Source organism: Lathyrus oleraceus, chromosome 4, assembly GCF_024323335.1.
Source record: "Lathyrus oleraceus cultivar Zhongwan6 chromosome 4, CAAS_Psat_ZW6_1.0, whole genome shotgun sequence".
NCBI classification, from domain to species: Eukaryota; Viridiplantae; Streptophyta; class Magnoliopsida; order Fabales; family Fabaceae; genus Lathyrus; species Lathyrus oleraceus.
In genome coordinates, this window is record NC_066582.1 from 294,120,554 (window position 1) to 294,140,218 (window position 19,665).

At 37.7% G+C, this 19,665-nt stretch overlaps 1 long non-coding RNA gene across 2 annotated transcripts; it reads right to left on the reverse strand.

Moving 5' to 3' along the window:
• Positions 1-9,093: 9,093 nt before the first annotated feature.
• LOC127075186 (uncharacterized) lies at positions 9,094-12,210 on the reverse strand. 2 transcript variants are annotated; one of them, XR_007786237.1, is made up of 6 exons: positions 10,946-12,210; positions 10,503-10,667; positions 10,148-10,289; positions 9,848-9,973; positions 9,681-9,753; positions 9,094-9,539 (listed from the first exon to the last, which is right to left on the reverse strand). It is a non-coding gene; the product is annotated as an uncharacterized LOC127075186 (long non-coding RNA). The 2 variants fall into 2 exon arrangements; XR_007786236.1 differs by having other exon boundaries at positions 9,848-10,289.
• Between the last annotated feature and the right edge of the window lie 7,455 nt (positions 12,211-19,665).

Genomic DNA, 19,665 nt, shown 5'->3' on the forward strand with positions numbered 1-19,665 from the left:
TCGGTAAATGTCTGGTCTTGTTCCACTTATAAACATCTTTATTCGATGTCGGTAAACATCGAGTTCCTTCCCAGTCATCGGTAAATGTCTGGTCTTGTTTCACTTGTTCCTCCCCAGTGAAGCCGCCATTGGTAAATGGCCTCGCTTTCCTTGATATCGGTAAATATCAATTTTGTTTTGAAGCCGCCATCGGTAAATGGCCTTGCTTTCTTTGATATCGGTAAATATCAAATATGTTTTGAAGCCGCCATCGGTAACTGGCCTTGCTTTCTTTGATATCGGTAAATATCAATTTTGTTTTGAAGCCGCCATCGGTAAATGGCCTTGCTTTCTTTGACATCGGTAAATGTCTGGTCTTGTTTCACTTATAAACATCATTGTTTGATGTCAGTAAACATCGAGTTCCTTCCCAGTCATCGGTAAATGTCTGGTCGTGTAGCGCTTTCTTTGATATCGGAAAATATCAAATTTGTTTTGAAGCCGCCATCGGTAAATGGCCTCGCTTTCCTTGATATCGGTAAATATCAAATTTGTTTTGAAGCCGCCAGCGGTAAATGGCCTCGCTTTCTTTGATATCGGTAAATATCAATTTTGTTTTGAAGTCGCCATCGGTAAATGGCCTCTCTTTCTTTGATATCGGTAAATATCAAATCTGTTTTGAAACCGTCATCGGTAAATGGCCTCGCTTTCTTTGATATCGGTAAATATCAATTTTATTTTGAGGCCGCCATCGGTAAATGGCCTCGCTTTCTTTGATTCGTCACCTACAGAGTGCAAATTCTTCGGTTCTTTTGGTATTCAATCCCTATTTACCTTGAAAGTCTGATAGCCGCTGCTTTCATCCGTTCAGGTTCACAATTGATTGAATAGGGGCAGCTGTAGCACCTCAAATTTGCCCCCCTCATTCATGCATTCATTTTAGGTCATTTAACATTTCATGTTGCATTTCAGCAGAGTTCATCCGAATTACCTCTGGTCAACTTTGGTCAACTGAAGGTCAAGGGGCTAGAAAATGACTTGATTTACTTCAAACATGTTCAAATGGGGTCTATTCATCATTCAACATATTACTCTTGAAAGAGAAAAAGTTTGTTCCTGAGCTGTCATGTTCGCTAGGCGAGCAGAATGGTTCGCCTAGCGAGTCGCAAGTCTGAACTGTCATGCTCGCTAGGCGAGCAAATCCTTCGCTACGCGAAGCTCATGCGTTTTAAAAATAAAAAAATATACAACAGAAGAATCATGGGCTTGAGTTGCCCTCATTTTGAGCCCACAAAGCCACGAAAATCAGAGTATAAATTCTAAACTTCCATCTCCCAAAAACCCTAGAGACTAAGAAGAGAGAAGCTAACTAATCTGCAGCAGCCTCCATACACTCTGAAGAGAACTCATTTGCACAGAATCACCTCTACCTCATATAAACCCTAAGATTGTTCTGCAAACCCAACGGTGCAATTCAATTTCAACCGATCCCGCCAATCAGGTTTGCCTTATTCCCATTACTTTACGCTTTCAATTTGAAATTTCTAAATGTATGAGGCATTATGGGTGAATTTGGAAGAGTGAGTATCGTTAGGTTTCAGACGCGGGTTTAGATATGCATGATTGTGTAAAACAATGTCTTGAATGTTTAATCGTTTAGTTTCTGAAATGTGTACCATAGGGTTTGGGGTTACTGAAATCGGACTGTTATCAAGAAAAAAAACCAGAACCCGCAGGCATTCGCTAGCACCCCGCTAAGCGAGCATGTAGCGAAGCTTCGCTAAGCCTTCGCTAAGCGAATCAGTAGCGATGATGGCAGTAGCTATTTTTTTTCTGTTTGCTCTCTAATCTGCTTTGTGTTTTGTGACATGTTTTCTGTTGCATCCGTGCACTGTTTACCTGACACTGTTGTTGTTATGTTTCTTTTATTTGGTGCAACTCTTGATTGCACCCCATCTTGTTACTCTAACCTATTTGTTGAGTTTTTGTGAGGGCTCACATGACTCTTGAAGAGATAGCTTGCTTGGTATTCCACTTTATTTGTGGGATACCACTTGGAGATTTATTCCGATTACTTTGCTAACTTGCTTTCTTTGATGGTGCTAGCTTGAGAGATCTATGGGTTTCTTGTTTCTTTAGTTGTTGTTACTTCGGATTTTTATCCGTGTGGTAGATCTTTTGACCTCCTTTTACATCTTTCCCGCATTTTACCTCTTTCTTAACTGGAAGACCTCGATAGGAGGCAATGTTTTTGTGTGTTTACTTTTATGCCCAAAGACCTCCAAAAGGAGGCACCAGTGCTAAAGACCTCCACGAAGAGGCAATTGATGGATAAAAGGGATTAGTAGTCAATCCCCCGTTATTCAGTGTGTCGTTCTTTATGCTCGCACTACGTGTCGATGCTTCAGAACAAAAGCCCAAGATCTTTTGTCCGGTCAGTCAGTAGAGAGGGTTCCACCTTTCTGAATCCCCACTTTTTGTCATGAGCTCACCCTGTCCAGGGTTAAGAGCTATGAGGTCTTACCCTCATTACCTTTTGATCTGCTCACCCTGACGTTCAATGTTAGTGGTTAAGAGCCCATTTGATTACCTTTCCATGGCTTGTTTGTCGAGGTTGATATGACCCCTCTTGACTAAAGCCCTACCCATGTATGTTTGAGCCCCCTTGTTGGTGTGTTTACTCTATGCTATATGTTTTTTGTGTGGTGTGATCGTCTCCCCATAGGATTGTTAGGCTTCGTACAGTCTCTCGTTTGCATGTCAATTAAGGTAGCACGGTTCCTTCGTCTAGGACTTCCTTTTTGCATGAGCATTCCTAAAACACAAACAAACTCATTGATTTTTCTTCTCCTAAGAACACGTTAACTCCTTCTACTACAGGCGAGTAAGTCTCCAAAGGTCGAGCATCCGGTAGATTGCGTAGTAACATTGTTCATCTAAAAAACACAAAACAAACAACAATAGGTTAGCCGAGCTACGGTGCTCTGATTCTCAATCCTTCTTGAGATACGTATGCAGCAGGGTAGGGTCTGTGCGAGCAATAATTCTTTCTTTTCCCTACTTTGATTTTCTCTCTTTCGCATCGCATATAGGACTTTTATACACACACACTTTAGACATAAATAGCAAGCGTGGATCCCGTGGAGTACCACAGACGTGAAGGGGTGCGATAACCTTCCCTTCACGTAACTGGCCCCCTTACTCAGTTTTCTTTGGTTCGAGACTTTGTTTTATCCGTTCCCTCTTGGTTATGCAGTACTACCTTTCCCTCCTCTTGGGATAAAAGTACATAGCTGGCGACTCTACTTTTTTTTCCTCGCCACTCTTTTCGCGTTTGTACCTGGATTCGGGAAATCCTCGGGGAGCGATAGAGGGCAAGGAGGCCAGAAAGACATTTCGATCCTTTGCCAGTGCCATACAACAAGATCCTCCCCTACTTGCTAAAGGATGGATCGATTGTTTTGAAGGAGCTAACACCTGCAACTCCACCTTACCCACCAGGCTACAATGCCAATGCTCACTGTGAGTATCATATGGGTGCCCAAGGGCACATAATAGAGAACTGTAAGGCCTTCAAGCACAAGGTCCAGGACCTGATTGACAGTAAGGCAGTTACATTTACGCCAGTGAGGCCAAACGTTGCAACAAACCCCATGCTAGCGCATGCAGAGTCGAGTGAAGCTCGAACTTGATGGTAGCCTCTCACCAGCCTAAACAAGCAAAGAAATTCCTCACGAAGAATCCAAAGACGAAGGCCTGTTCATTTGAATGAAGGCGATCATTATGCCCTTTTTACCATTTTGCATTCTTGTAATTTGATCTTGCTTGTCAAAGTACTGTATTGCTTTTAAACATTGTTATTTGTACTTGGTTTTATTAATGGGATGATTATGCATGCTTTGAATCAATCTTTCATAACTCACCCATTTATCACATTTGCAAATCACAAACACATACTTTCCCACTTCACCTCCTTTATCACACCATTGTTAGTAAATGTTGGAAGGAGGATGACGAAAACAAAATACTCATAATTACTGATCGTATGCTTTCGGATAAAATCCTACTGATGATGTACATGCATTGTTTCAAATCCCCAAACACTGGAGAGATAAGGAGTTAATCCCTAGTCAACCACTTCGAGCCTAGAAGTAGGAGTTTCTTTCAGATCTAAAAAACCCTTACGCTTAACCTGGGGCAGGGTAGTGTTCAATTAATCTGACTATGCATTCAAATTACAAGATGAAATATCTTATGCGAGGATCAACCACATGATATTCCTCGCACACATCTGAAGTGTCGAAGAAACCATACAAATCCAAACTTTATGTCTGTTGTTCTTCAATGACCAATGACTTGGCAGTCACAATAAAAAAAAGAGTCAAAGAAAGAGCCCGCTAAGTCCAACACCCTGAAAGGAGACTTAGGCAAAAACAAGGGCAATCCCGATGGATTAAAGCTTCAAACAAAGCGGTCCATGCAAATGTTAGGGATCAAAACAAAAATCGAGAGAGACAATGAAAGTCCTCAACAAAAGAAAAACAAGATTCAGTGACCACCATACCAAAATCAAAGGGTCACCGACATCCAAAAAACAAAATAAGGTGGCTGCCATTCCAAGAGACCTTGAATCACCATCTTCATCCTTACACCTGAAAAAGACGAATGTATGTGAATTAACTGAATGTAGGATTGGAGATCATCATGAAGAAGGGGTGGGTTAAAATAAACTTTGAGCCTTATATCCTTTATTTCAAATAACCATGAACCAAGCCACGTTACAACCTTCAAAAGACCTAATTGAAGCAAGGTTTGTTCTGAAAGCATACTATAGCAAGGTTGAGTAAGCTGACTCCTAGAGATTTGCTAATATTCTATTCTCACTATATAACTCACACACTAGCTTAATCAACACGACATTTGGACACATGGTCCACTCGTCATACACTACCACGACACTCCAAGTGAATGATTGTTTTTCAAAACTTGCATAACTGTTGCATTAAAATCACCATTTCTTGGATATCAATTCTTAATTGTTAGTCAGTACTTGACATTGAGAAAATTCCAACAAGGGGCAATTCAAGAGGCACTTGATCATTGGTGCTGACACGAATCAGAACCATCTCATAATCCTATGAATCAGAGGCATGACATCTTTTTGATCATATTGATTTAAGAAGAAGTCAGTATGAGACAAATCTCCAAGCATCGGTTGATCAGGGAGGACAAACACTTCAATACTCAGTCCGTCTGGGGCAAGTCCCTCGAAAGCTAATCAAGGGGCAGATCGTTACAAGATCCAGGAGCTGGAAAAAACAGACTCATACCACGTCATCGGATAACCACTCCCAAGGTTTCCTTTCAGGGAGAATGCCATTTGGTACCCTACATTCTGGGGAAAGACAAGTTGCAAGGGGCACATTCCCTCTATATCTTCAAGACAATCGAGCAGATTGCGTCAGAAATTAGTAACTGCTTGAATTCACAACAAAAATGTTGAAAGTTCACGCTAGTACAACATCACATGTTGACAAGAATCCTTGGGGCACGTCAAAGGCATAATCATCATGCGTTGATCACGTCGCTATGCTCAGTTACAGGCTGGCCAAACACTTCAGAAGAAGAACTGAGATCTTCTCGAAGAAAAATACACAATATATTAGCAAGAGATCAAACTTGGGGCACTAAGCGTATCCACATCCGTTGCATGTTCATCACATCATCAACTACCGAGTGTCGGGAAGTCAGATCCGCCCACCAACCAATAGTCCAAGTCACATCGACAATTACCAAACAAGCCAGAGTCCACCTTGCTGGCACACACACAAAAACTAATACAATCAACATTGGTTTCCAGAAGATACATTGCCTTTGAAAAGGGGGGCCAATCCCAAACAAGCCAATCATTCTTTGCATTCAAACATGCATCACATGCATCACCTCATACATAACGCATACATGACATTTATTCATATAGCACGAATCAAAATCCAAGGTTTAGTCGTAGGCATCCAGGCCAATTCTCAGTTGAGTCATTGTCACCTTCTCTGAGTAAGTGCCTAACCTGCTATCGGGCGTTCCCCATTGAGCTACATATTTCAACCTTTTGTTGATAAGACGTTATCCTCAGCTAAGTCAAACATTGTTTCTTTAAACACTTACCTTGTTTCGCATTGAGCACCCCTCAATGAGTCGTTTCTTATAACCTTTTGTTGATGGAAATTACATCTGCCTAGAGAATAGTTGTTCTGCAACCTTTTGTTGTTGATACCCCAAACAAGTCTTACCCAGTATTGTTCCCATACTATCCAACAAATCAGGTTTACTGAACTTTGACAGTAGCCTTATTTTTCCAATATTTTTCTCACTATCATCCTTTTGGTGAAAGTCCATTGAGGAATAATATTAATCATCACCCTGTTTATGATAATCGTTATCCTTTTGGTAATGATGAATCCTTGACGTTTGTGATCTTACTGTCATCCTTTTGGTGTCGAAGATCCTTGAAGTTTAGGTCCAACCTTCGTCCTTTTGGTGAATGGCGACCTCTCATTGTTAAAGCTTATTGTCATCCTTTTGGTGGTAACAAGTTTTGTCGTGTGATCTTACCGTCATCCTTTTGGTGTCGAAGATCCTTGAAGTTTTGGTTCAACCTTCATCCTTTTGGTGAATGGTGACCTCTGCAAATATTACAGCTTACCGTTATCCTTTTGGTGTCGGCGATCCTTGTGGTGATAAGGATCCTTGTCATTTTGGTTCAACCATCATCCTTTTGGTGATGACGTCCAGTTCAATCTAAACATCATCCTTTTGGTGATAGAGATTACAGAGTTTGGTTTAAGCTATCATCCTTTTGGTGATGATGACACTTGGAAAGTCCAATCCCATTGTCATCCTTTTGGTGTCAGCAATATTTGAAGTTATTATAACTTATTATCATCCTTTTGGTGGTAACAAGTTTCGAAGTTATGATCTCACCTTCATCCTTTTGGTGATGGTGATTGTTGACTCATTATCATTCTTTTGGTGATAACGAGTCCTGTTGTTTGTAGTACCTTCATCCTTTTGGTGATGGTGACTGTCGACTTATTATCATCCTTTTGGTGATAACAAGTTTTGTTGTTCGATCCTACCTTCATCCTTTTGGTGACGGTGATCAGTAAAAGTTATTAACTCATTATCATCCTTTTGGTGGTAACGAGTTTTGTTGTTTAATCCCACCTTCATCCTTTTGGTGACGGTGACCATTTGAGTTATAGGCTCATTATCATCCTTTTGGTGATAACGGGTTTTGTTTTGATCTTACCCTCATCCTTTTTGGTGATGGCGATCATTGAGTTTGTCTCGACTTATTGTCATCCTTTTGGTGGTAACAAGTTTTTGAAGTTATGTCCTTATTATCATCCTTTTGATGATAACAAGTTCTGTTTGTTTGATCTTACTGTCATCCTTTTCGTGTCAATGATATTTGAAGTTACTGACTTATTATCATCCTTTTGGTGATGACAAGTTTTGTCGTTTGACCTTACCTTTATCCTTTTGGTGATGGTGATTGTTGACTTATTATCATCCTTTTGGTGATAACAAGGTTTTGTTTTGATCTTACCTTCATCCTTTTGGTGATGGGGATCCTTTGAGTTGTGTGAGTTATTATCATCCTTTTGGTGGTAACAAGTTTTGTTTTTGATTATACCTTCGTCCTTTTGGTGATGGTGATCGTTTTGACTTATTATCATCCTTTTGGTGGTAACAAGTTTTATCTTGTACTATACCTTCATCCTTTTGGTGATGGTGATCATTGAAGTTATTTGACTTATTATCATCCTTTTGGTGATAACAATTTTTGATTGTTGGATATTACCTTCATCCTTTTGGTGACGGTGATCTTTGAAGTTGATGAGTCAACTATTATCCTTTTAGTGATAGCCTTGATATTATACTCTCTGTAGTGGGAAAATTTATCAGAATAACCATCATCCTTTTGGTGATGGACATCATCCTTTTGGTGATAGAAATCTTTGAATTGTGCCTAGCCATCATCCTTTTGGTGATGAAGATCTTTGTTGTAGCCATTGTAACCATCATCCTTTTGGTGATAACTACTTTTGAAGCTCAACTTAACCATCATCCTTTTGGTGATGACAATCTTGAAAATCTTGGTGAATTCCTATCATCCTTTTGATGGTAGCAATTAATTCCACTGTCATCCTTTTGATGCCAAAAAACATGTTCAGTTTTTAGTCTCACCTTTGTCTTTACAACAATAAACGACTTGTGCCAGATTTGAATGTCGACATGAGGGCTAGCATTGATTTGGCATCCTAACCCTATTACCTTGGTGCTGTTAGAATCCAATGCATTTTCTTTCTGCATTTCTCCATTGCATTTCAAAGGAAAAAATTTGGATCTTTTCGTATTTAATTACCTTCCACCACGAATGTATGAAGACTGTTGTCATTCTTACCTTCTAGTTCAAGTTAATTAAATAGGGGCAGCTGTCATACCCCAATTTTGTCCGGTCATTTTAAAGTTTTGATCAAGCATTCACAATCATGAAGCATGGTGCATATACTCAAGACTTGGGGATCTCCACTTGGTCGAAAGTTTCATAAACCCTAAATCATGTCTAGTTTTCTTTATGTGGGTTCGCAACCTTAAGTTTTTCTAAACTCTTCATCATTCATGGCTTGATTTTGTTTTCTTGGGTTCACCCGGTATGTGTGTGTTCATAGCCATTAGTTCTAAGTTTAAGTTCTTGGTCCTATGAATTTTCACCTACTTTCCTTCATCTATGGCGTTTCGCCTGGTTAACTCCTTGTTCATAGCCCGTGACTGGTTCATGCATTAGATATGTTCATTTCACCTAATTACTTCATACACCTGGTTTGCTCTTAGTTTGTTCATTTTGTGTTCGTTGATTTATGCGGTCTCATTCCCAGTTGGTCCATGCTAAGGTATAAGATTTCATCAAAATCCTATACCACCCCACGCATATCCAATGGTTTGGTCATGCTTTCTTTCATTTGTTTGAGCATGGATGGTCATGAATACATGTGCCTTTTTCAATATATGGCATTATCAAAAGTCAAGTCAAGCCATTCCCATACAATGTCAGTTGAATCCATTCATTCTTAAACAATTACTAAATGTCAAAAATTTACACACCAATCATTCAAAACCCACATATTCAAAGAATTACAAGTCTCACTATCATTACGAATAACTGACTTCCGGACAACTAATCAAACCAAGTCAACAAGCTTACATTGACCACCATAATACTCAACCTAATCCCATGACTACTTGATCCTGCTCTGATTTCTTCAAAGACAAGTCATTTGTTAACGAAATGCATACAAAGCCAGCCAAGGCATGCTTACATACAAATAAATGCGCTCATAATTTCTCCAATTGATTCAAACGGACTCAGAAACACATACAATTAGGGAACTTATACACGATCCAAACATGCTATCAGTCCAAGCTTGGTATCCCAAATGCCGAAACCTCCTGCGGAGAAGGTAGATGATGCACTCCTTCAAAACCAACAGCTGCTCCTACAGTAGTGCACAAAAAAAAAGGTAGGATAAGTGAAAGCATGCTAGAGTCGGACTATGGTCAGTTGTCAATCTACACCAATAGCAGGAAAACGGTCACGTAAAATTTACGGTGTATGAGGTGAAGATTATGGTCATTACCTATCGAAACAGAAGCAAAATAGTGAAGTAAAACTTGAAGTTAGCCGCCAACTTATGTCGGCATAACAGCACCCTGCAATATAACAAATCCATTCAATAGATTCCCAAGAGGTTCGGACGTCCAAAGTTGTCAAAACAGTAAGAGATTCATAATACTATGCCGTAACCTGCCATACAAACAGCTCACGAAACAGTTCACACACCGGCAAAGCATCCCAAACAAAAATCCAAAGCATTTCCTGCAGCGCATATAGATGACAGACCACCAACATAAACCGCTTAATGAGCATAACCTACAAAACACCCATGAAACCATGAAGATCTGTGCATAGGTGAAAGAAGTAATCTCTGTTATACCAAAACCAGAACAAATGATATTCCAAAACAAAAATGGCATAATGGATGCCATAGGAATCATGCAAACAGAACCGTGACAGATGCTGAACCATGAAAAGAAAACCGGTTACCAAACCATCAACATGGAGTGAACTCGCTTGTGCCATTATCATACAACACCACGAGATACATGGTTTAAGCTGTATGGTTGTGATACCAGCAACATTGCCAATCCTCTTGGAAGCTTGCCGCCAAACCGAGCCTACATGTAACCTGAGGAGAAAACAAAGTCGTTAGCATTACAAGATAACCGGGATCAATCACAATTTTTCCAATCAGTATTAAGATACACCAGCATTAATGAATGGAGTGTATGAAAGGAGGTTTCAAACTGGACTTTAACCGAAGAAGGTGCAATATAATCTGAATAGTTTATAGCAAACCAAAAAGCATAGTTGGTATTGGATCAATAGCATGTTGACTTACTGAGCCGCGAAGGTCACATTGCCGTGTCTTGGATATGTAGAATATCAAGTGGTTCCCGCAGACCTGCAGGAATCAACCAACCCCTATCAATGCCCTGAGGTAGCGACAAAGTCAGCATCTGCGTATCAGCTCAAAGTGATAGCATATCGACTCGAAATGATATTCCTGTTACCAAAAATAAAACAAGGGTTAAAGACACGTCCAATAAATTCTGCAACTTTCATGTTCCAAAGCAAGGCATGAACAATGAAAATTTGACATTTGGACTTTCAAACCGAAAATCAAAGTTTGAGGGAGTATTGGAGTACTTAAAAATCTGTCAAATAAGTACATGAAAATGGTTTGTTAATACTAATAGGGACCACCCAAATTGACAGATACAAATACCTCACTACAGACAAAAATACAAGATTGAATTTGCTTTCAACAAGGTGAAGATTTACCTTTGGTCCCCACCAAATCTGAAGAAAAATTCCCTCTAACGGATTGATCCTATCCAAGATTTTCCAGCTCATGATTTGAAGACCTCATTTCACTCTATAAAAGCAGGATCTAGTCGATTGAAAAAGGAGGAAGAAGAAATATACCGTTACCCTGCCGAAATCCGACTTCAACCGTACCCCGTCTGTCCAAACCCTCCGATCTACTTCCCACACACAGAACCATCACCATCTCCTTTTTCTTCTTCAAGCTACCACTCATATCTCTCTTCCTCTCCACCTCTCACCATAAACCCCTTCATCCACCACCATTTTGCCACCGCACAAACACCACCTCAACCCACAAATCAAAAACCCACTCGCCGCCGTCATCGTCTTCTTCATCATCACCTTCAACCAACACTTCACCTCCTTCCACCGTCATCAACATCTCAGATCGCCATCAATCTTCGCGATTTCCAAGCAACAACCATCACCACCGCGCATCTACACCTTCCAACACCGTTTCAATCTCCACTGATTCTTTAAACGCCGGCGCGGTTGCTACTTCCCCCGGAAACAAGCCACTCAACAACAAACAACCCATGGCAAACACTCGAGTCTAGATCGGTAACTCTGTTTAATCTAGCACTACGTAGATGCAAGTGACCTTGGTTTTGTTCGGTTATCCCGTTTGAGTTTCATCCAGTTTGACTATCCACAACAACACGCCTTGGAGCTTGCAAAATCTCACAACAACCCCTTCGCCTTCTTCATACGATCTGGGTTTTGGAGGTAGTTGTGTCACTCTTCATTTCACTGTCTCAATTCACTTGACTGTAGCGTTAATTTGTTTTAATGATGCTGTATGTTTAGGGCTTTTTTTGTGGTTTAGCATTATATTTGTATATTAAGGTTTGATTTTACTTGTGCTTGATTCAGTTTCATTCGAAGCTTGGTATTGTGTCTTATATTTAATCTGCCTATGTATCTCTTCTAATTATTGCAACTATCATGTTTTCTTTTAAGATATGGTGACATTTGGTAAGCATAATATATTATTATGGTTATTGATTGTTCTGGCCTATTGCATCAAAATCACAGAGGATGTTGTGGTTGTAATATTATAATAGCATGGCATTATTCATAAATATGTGAATGAAATCTAGAGCCTAATCGATAAAAAGGAGAGGTTTCCCGTTTGGGATTAATTTTGTGGTTTAAAGGGTCTGTTTAGGTTTTTCTTGTATACAGCAGGCCCATTGATCATTATACACCTCTTAAGTAGGTGAGATGTAAATATGATTTTGCATTATTATTATTATTATTATTATTCTTTTTTTATCCAATGGGTTCGACAAGTTCATGTCGATATACCATCAAAAGTTTCAATAAATCAATAGAGTATTTTCGCCGCGTTTGGATTTCGTGAATAACATTAATCCTTGTTATCTCGCATAAACCGGTTTGAACACATATTCCGTTAATAAATCAACATTGTCACTTATTTTCATTTGTTTTCTTAAAAATTAATTAATTGGACTTTTGTTTGATTAATTCATTTTAATTAATTAACTTAATCAAATTCTGATGATTTAATAATTAAAGGATTTTCTTTTCCACCATCTTTTCATAATAAACAAGTTCAATTTCAATTCATCATCAACCCAAACCAATTTCAAAAACACATCACACAATTCTCGATTCAAACATCGAGCCCACTTTTAAACACCCTTGTAAGTCGATCGCTTTTAGCATCGCCATCAACCTCACATAGCTTACTCTTGGGCTTTCTTACAATGAGACCTATTTGGTTATTAATTAACCGAGTAGATGATCGATTCACCATAATTTATTCAACAAACACAAATTCAAATCATTTTCCAAACCATCTAACTTCAAAAGAAATTCTCTCTTTTAACATAAAGCTTGGGATGAAAAGGAGATAAGAAGCGTTCACTTCACTATTTCTCAAGTACTTGAATAATTGGCGCACGCCATATTGCTCGAGTTCTTGTCACCCGATTAAATTTTAAATACCAATTTCAAATCACTTTTTCCAAATCAAATCGCTTTAAATACCAATTTCAAATCATTTTTTTAAAATCAATCACCAATTCTAAATCTGTTAAATTCTAAATTTTCAGATAATAAAAGGATAGAAGGCGTTCGCCTCATTATCTTTCGATCATTTGAATAATTGGCGTACACCACATTGCTCGAATTTTCGTCATTTAATTAAAACATCAAACCATAACATTTCAAATCATTTTCTAAATCAACTACAAATCCTAAGTCCTAAATTCTAAATTTCAAATGATAAGAGGATAGGAGGCGTTCGCCTCATTATCTTTCGATTATTCGAATAATTGGCGTACGCCACATTGCTCGAATCTTCGTCATCAAATTAAAACACAATCAAATAAATTCAAATCACATTTTATATTAAATACAATTTTACAAAATAAACCTTAACTCAAACTTCAATTAGAGAATGGGAGGCGTTCGCCTCACCACTCCTTGATTATTTGAATAATTGGCGTACGCCACATTGCTCAAATCATCGACTTTTCAAAACCAATTCAAAATTCAAACTACCTTCGCAAATCGAACACAACATCTAAGAATATTTCTTTTATAAATCAAACTTCGGATGATAAAAGATGGGAGGCATTCGCCTCGCCATCTCTCGATTATTTGAATAATTGGCGTACGCCATATTGCACAAATTATCGACTTCCGACTAAAACACGCTAAATAAACTTGGATAAGGGAATAGGTGGCGCTCGCCTCATTATTCTTTGAATAAGCAAGTAGGAGGCGTACACCTCACTACCGTGCATATTCAACATCCACAAACAAACTTTAAAAATAATCCGAACGAAAAGGGAGTAGAAGGCGTCCGCCTTATTATTCCTCGAAAGAATTGGACGATTGGTGTACACCACATTGCTCAATCTTTCGTCGTTTTTCAAAAAACATCTCAAACAAATCAAACCTAACTTCTCGCCCCCGAGCGATCGAAACCAATCAAACCCCAACACATCAATTCAACTCGTCACCTCCACGTGACCAAAACTCCTTTCAAAAGAACACTGTCAATCCTTTCTAATACGCACAACAAACCAGTGCTAGAGCCTCCACCGAGAGTAGACAAGCCAGCGTTTAGCCGTTAGAACGCCGACCTACACAGCCGTTCATCAAAACAAAACATACCAAATATTCGTAGTAGCCCGAACTACGAATGCTCTGATTTCCTTATTGCACCATAAGGATACGTAGGCAGGAGATTGTTGTATCTTCGCGAGCACACTAATAAAAAACCTCTCATTTCCCCCTCTTGAGGTCTTCATCCATATTTATCATCAATTCTAATCACTCGAAGCAAGCAAATAACTGTCAACTAATAGTCAAATAGCAAAATCAGACTAAAAGGTTCCCGTTGAGTACAACGGACGTGAGGGGTGCTAATACCTTCCCCTTGCGTAATAGACTCCCGAACCCGAATATGGTTGCGACGACCATTATTCTTATTTCAAAAAGGTTTTCTCGATATTTTCCTATTCCTTCATTGGAATAAATAAAGTTCGGTGGCGACTCTGTTTCGAACAACATTTTTTCCGCGTTCCATCGCGAGGGATCGCATTTTTTGAGGTGCGACAATAACTCATTAGCTTAGAGAAGCATAAGAAGAAATTGGAGAAAGAAAAGAATAAAGAAAAAGAGGTGAAAAAGAAGTACATTGCTCTTGTGGATTTTAGTTCCAAGTCCTCGACAAAAGAGCATGATGAAAGTGGATCTGGTGATAATGAGAAGTCAGATGATGAGAAAATTGAGCTATTTGTTAAAAGGTATCATAACTACATGAGGAGAAACAGAGTAAATCACTCCAACAACAGTCTCATCAACTTTAGAAGACAAGTTGACTTCTCAAGACATGATGAGAATAAGAAAGGAAAGTCCAAGAGTTCATGGTTTAATTATGGTAAACTCGGACACTACAAGCCGAATTATCCATAACTTAAGAATGATAAAGATAAGGGTAAAAGCAATATGTCTAGAAAGGCTAGAAGATCATACATAGCTTGGAATGGTAAAAGTGAATGCTCAAGTGAAAGTAGCTCAAGTGAAAGTGACGAAGAAGCAAATCTTTTCTCATGACCCATCATCATAAAAAGAAAAATGTAAGTCATTATAAATATAAACTTTGTGATGGAGAATCTTAATCTGAGTTAAAAGTTGCTTTTGAAAATCTCTATGGTGAAGTGGCAGATGCTTTTAAAAAGTTAGATTCAAACAAAAGAATATTTGCATATTATGAAGCAAAGATTTTAGAAACCGAAAAACAATTTTGAAGCTCTTATGCAAACCATGTTAGATGTTCAAAAGGATAATATTGAGGATGAGAAACTTTCATGGTTTGGTTGTGAAACTTGTCACATTTGGAAAAAAGATGTTAATACTCTAAATGTCAAATTAGACAAGGCATTAGAACCAAAATTTAATTTTGCTATTAATCCTTCAAAATTCAAAAGATATTTAAATTTTCCATACAAGAATACAATTTTATGGAAAAGGAATCTAATAGAGAAAGTCACTCTCATCGTCACTTGACTTGTAACTATTGTTGTAAGAAAGGCCATACCATTGCTAAATGCAAATTAAGGAGATTTTTGGTTCCTAAAGATGTATTTCAATGGTTGCCCAAATGCAACAATATTTCCATTCACTCTCAAGGACCCAATGAAAATTGGGTACCTACCACTCTTGTTTAATTTTGTAGGTTAAATGTTTTAACTCCATCGAGAGAATGTGGTTTCTTGATAGTTGGTGCTCAAGGCATATGACAGGTGACATTTCCCTATTCATTGTCTTCAAGGTAAAGAAGAAATGATTTGTGACCTACAGAGATAACAATAAGGGTTCAATACTTGGAAAATATAGTGTAGGTAATCCCTCTTCTACTACTATCACTGACGTAATACTTGTTGAAGGTCTTAAACATAGTCTTCTTAGCATAATTCAACTATGCGACAAAAGCTATAAAATAACTTTTACAAATACTTGTTGCATAATTGATCACAATGAAAAGAAAGATTATTTGTTTAAGGGCTTGAGGGTTAACAACACCTATATGATTAATTTAGATGATGTATATTTTACAAGTACTAAGTGTTTAGTAACTATGAGTGAAGACTCTTGATTATGGCATACATGCTTAGCACATATAACTTTGATATACTCAATAAAGTAGTCTCAAAAGATCTAGTCATCAGTCTACCGAAAATTAATTTTTCAAAAGACGGCCTATGTGATGCATGCCAAATGGGAAAGAAAACAAGGGTCTCTTACAAATCCAAAAATATTGTTTCAACTTCTAGGCCTCTTGAGCTTCTCCATATGGATCTCTTTGGTCCTTCTAGGACAAAAATCCTAGGTGGTAATTACTACGGTTTTGTCATAGTAGATAATTACTCTAGATTTTGTTGGACTATCTTCATGTGTAGCAAAGATGAGAATTTTCAACTTTTACATCTTTTGTAAAGTTATCCTAAAACAAATTAAATTCAAATATAATTTCTATCTGAAGCGATCATGGAGGTGAACTTGAAAACCACTTTTTTTTGAAGATTATTGTGATAAACATGACATTAAACATAATTTTTCTGCTCCAAGAACTCCGCAACAAAATGGTGTTGTGGATCGCAAATATAGAATTTTAGAGAAGTTGGCAAGAACTATGCTCAATGAAAGTAGTCTACCAAAATATTTTTAGGCCGATGCTATTAGTATGACGTGTTACGTTCCAAATAGGATATTTATCCGTCATATTTTGAACAAAACACTATATGAACTTTTATAGGCTAGAAAACCAAATTTATCACATCTTTGTATCTTTGGATGCAAATGTTTTGTCTTAAATAATGGAAAGGATAACCTTGGGAAGTTTGATGCAAAAGTCGATGAAGGTATCTTTCTTGGATACTCTCAATCTACTAAAGCTTATAGAGTATACAACAAGATATTAATTATTATTGAAGAGTCGGTTCATGTCACATTTAATGAGTTTTATCCGAAAAATGTCAAAAAAGGTATTTCTTTTCATGATACAGGTGTATCTTTAAAAGACATACTCAATGACATTGAAAAACGGATTGATCAACCTGAAGCAGTAAAACCTGAGGAGGAGGAAGATAACGATCTTAAAAAGGATCAGGATTATGTAAGACCCCAATTTTTACCCTAAGATCCCTCATGCAATCTCATCATATGCATTAGCATTGAGATCATAGCTTGGCATCCTCCTTACCCCTCTTCATCGGGTTTGTTTTGGGAGAGATCACCAAGCACCATATGATCTTATCATACTTGTATTTTATCATTTTACTAACCAAAGTATCAAAAATATGTCTTTCCATTTGCCTAACTCTTTTGTAGGTAGGGTATGATCACCCTTGATCTATCAAGTTCACATCTAGGGTTTAAGACCCCCATTGCCAAGAGCACAACCAAGGAACGATCCACAATGACTCTAATCATCATGTATGAGTCCCAATGATCTATACATGTTATTTTGATCAAGCATTCTTCAAGAGTTTGGGGTTGATTTGTCTTGGAAACCCTAGTTCATTTGGGTATCTTGAGTAACTTCTTCAACAAGCTTCTTCACCAATTGATCAAATTTCTCAAGGGACACTTCAAATTTCATAATCTTATGCATATATGATATACCATGAGCCTAAAAAGTCAAGAGAATTGTAAGTTAGCAAGTTGGTTGATGGTGGTTGGCCAGATGAATTCATCTGATCAAAATTGGGTCCCCCTAGACCCTATCTCCTACAATTTTTATCATATTAAAATAATTCCAAAATAAAAGTTACTATAAATTACATTACAAATAACTTTCATGTTAAAGTCTATAGCTAATTTTGCTTGGAAAGTCATTTTCTATGTTAAAACATTATAGGTCATTTTGTCTAAACCCTAATTTGAAAGTCAACTTCCCAAGGCCATAAATTGCTCATTTTCTATGAGATTAAAGATTTACAAGTTGCAAAATCCAATTAAAGGTGTCTAATTCAACTTTGAAGTTTGGAGTGAGAGCTAAATCAACTTTTATGAGCATGTGATATGAGGATACATTATAGGTCATTTTGGACCAATACCATTGAACAAGTGATTTTCCTCAACTTCAAAAATGAGTAACTCACTAATCCCAAGTCCAAATGATGTCAAATTTGTGACTATTTTGAAGGTTTTTGAAATATCTACAACTTTGATGAAGAAACTTTTCTCATTTGGATCTCACATAAAAAATTAAGCAAGGCGGAATAATTGAACATGTGGCTTGACACTTAGAAAATATTTTGACATGTTGAAATTTCAAAACTTCCACCTAAAAATTCACCATGATACAAGTTCAAAATAGAAAGGTGTTCAAAATAAGAGTTGTTCCTCTTGATCTAAGCTTTCCAAAGCGTCCTAATTCATTTATTTTGGACAAAGTTTGAGGGGTCTACGACGCATGGCTTAAACAGGGTTGTATCAGTTGGCAAGATTCATGCTTCAAATATTCAAATAACTTTGCCTTGGAATCCAAGCTTCATGCATACCTCATTTTAGTTGATTGTGGACCTTTTTGCATTGCTTCATGGGCCTGCACACGCCCATGCAAGCATGTACATTGCATTGCCAATTTTGGAGGTAATTTCAAGTGTGTAAATAACACTTCCCATTTGCTATAAATAGATGTCTAATGCTTCAGTTTGAAGGTCCTTGCGTGCCAGCTTTGAATCCCTAGCTCCAAACCTTCACCATTCAAAGGAAAACCTGATAAATTTCAATTGAAATTTGAGTTTGAATCTCATTGTTTGGAGATTCAAAAACTCCAGGATCCAAAGCTTTTCATTACTCTTAAGCCACTTCTACAAGTTCCATAAGCAAGATCAAGCACGAATTGAAGCAAGAGAGATCCATTTCTGCACAACATTGAAGGTATTTTTCTAGATTTTTCTTCTCTTCGATTCTCTCTCAATTCTCATCAATTCTCTTGGATCTTTGGTTGTCTGACGTCCTACTAATGTAGGTAAGAAGATTGAGTTGCTTTGAGGTCAAATCGAAGTAACTCAGTTGACACATCTCAAAATTCAACTCCACGTATCTCTCTATATATTTGGAGTTAGGTTAAATTGAGGTGATATTCGTGATCTACGCCATTTTTATTTAAGATCACGTCCTCCTTTTTCATTTATGATATGGTGATGATTGAACCAGTCCGGCCAGGGTCATCGGAGAAGATGACCGACCTTTGGCTCCGACGATGAGCTGAAAGTGTTCAGAGCCATTGATTTATTTTAAAACGTTTTAATCTGGAGCGCTAATTGTGATTACCAAGCGTGTGGACAGCTGACTAGCACGCATCATGAAACACACATTCTCCACCACTTGATTTGCCACCTCAATTAATGAGGGAGATCAAGTGGTCTACGTTTTTTTGATTATCTGATTTTTATTTTTATTCCTTTGATTTTCATTAATTCATATTAATTTTAATATTGATCCAAAAAATATGAGATTTTCGCCAATTTTTTTCAAATAAAATCCTCTTTCATTTTCTGAATTAAAATTATTTTTTGGATCATTATTAATATTTTTCATGATTTTATTGATTTTGTGAATATTTTTAATTGTTTAAAATTACTTTTAAGTTTCCAAAAATTCTGATATTTTTTCTCCAAGGTCCT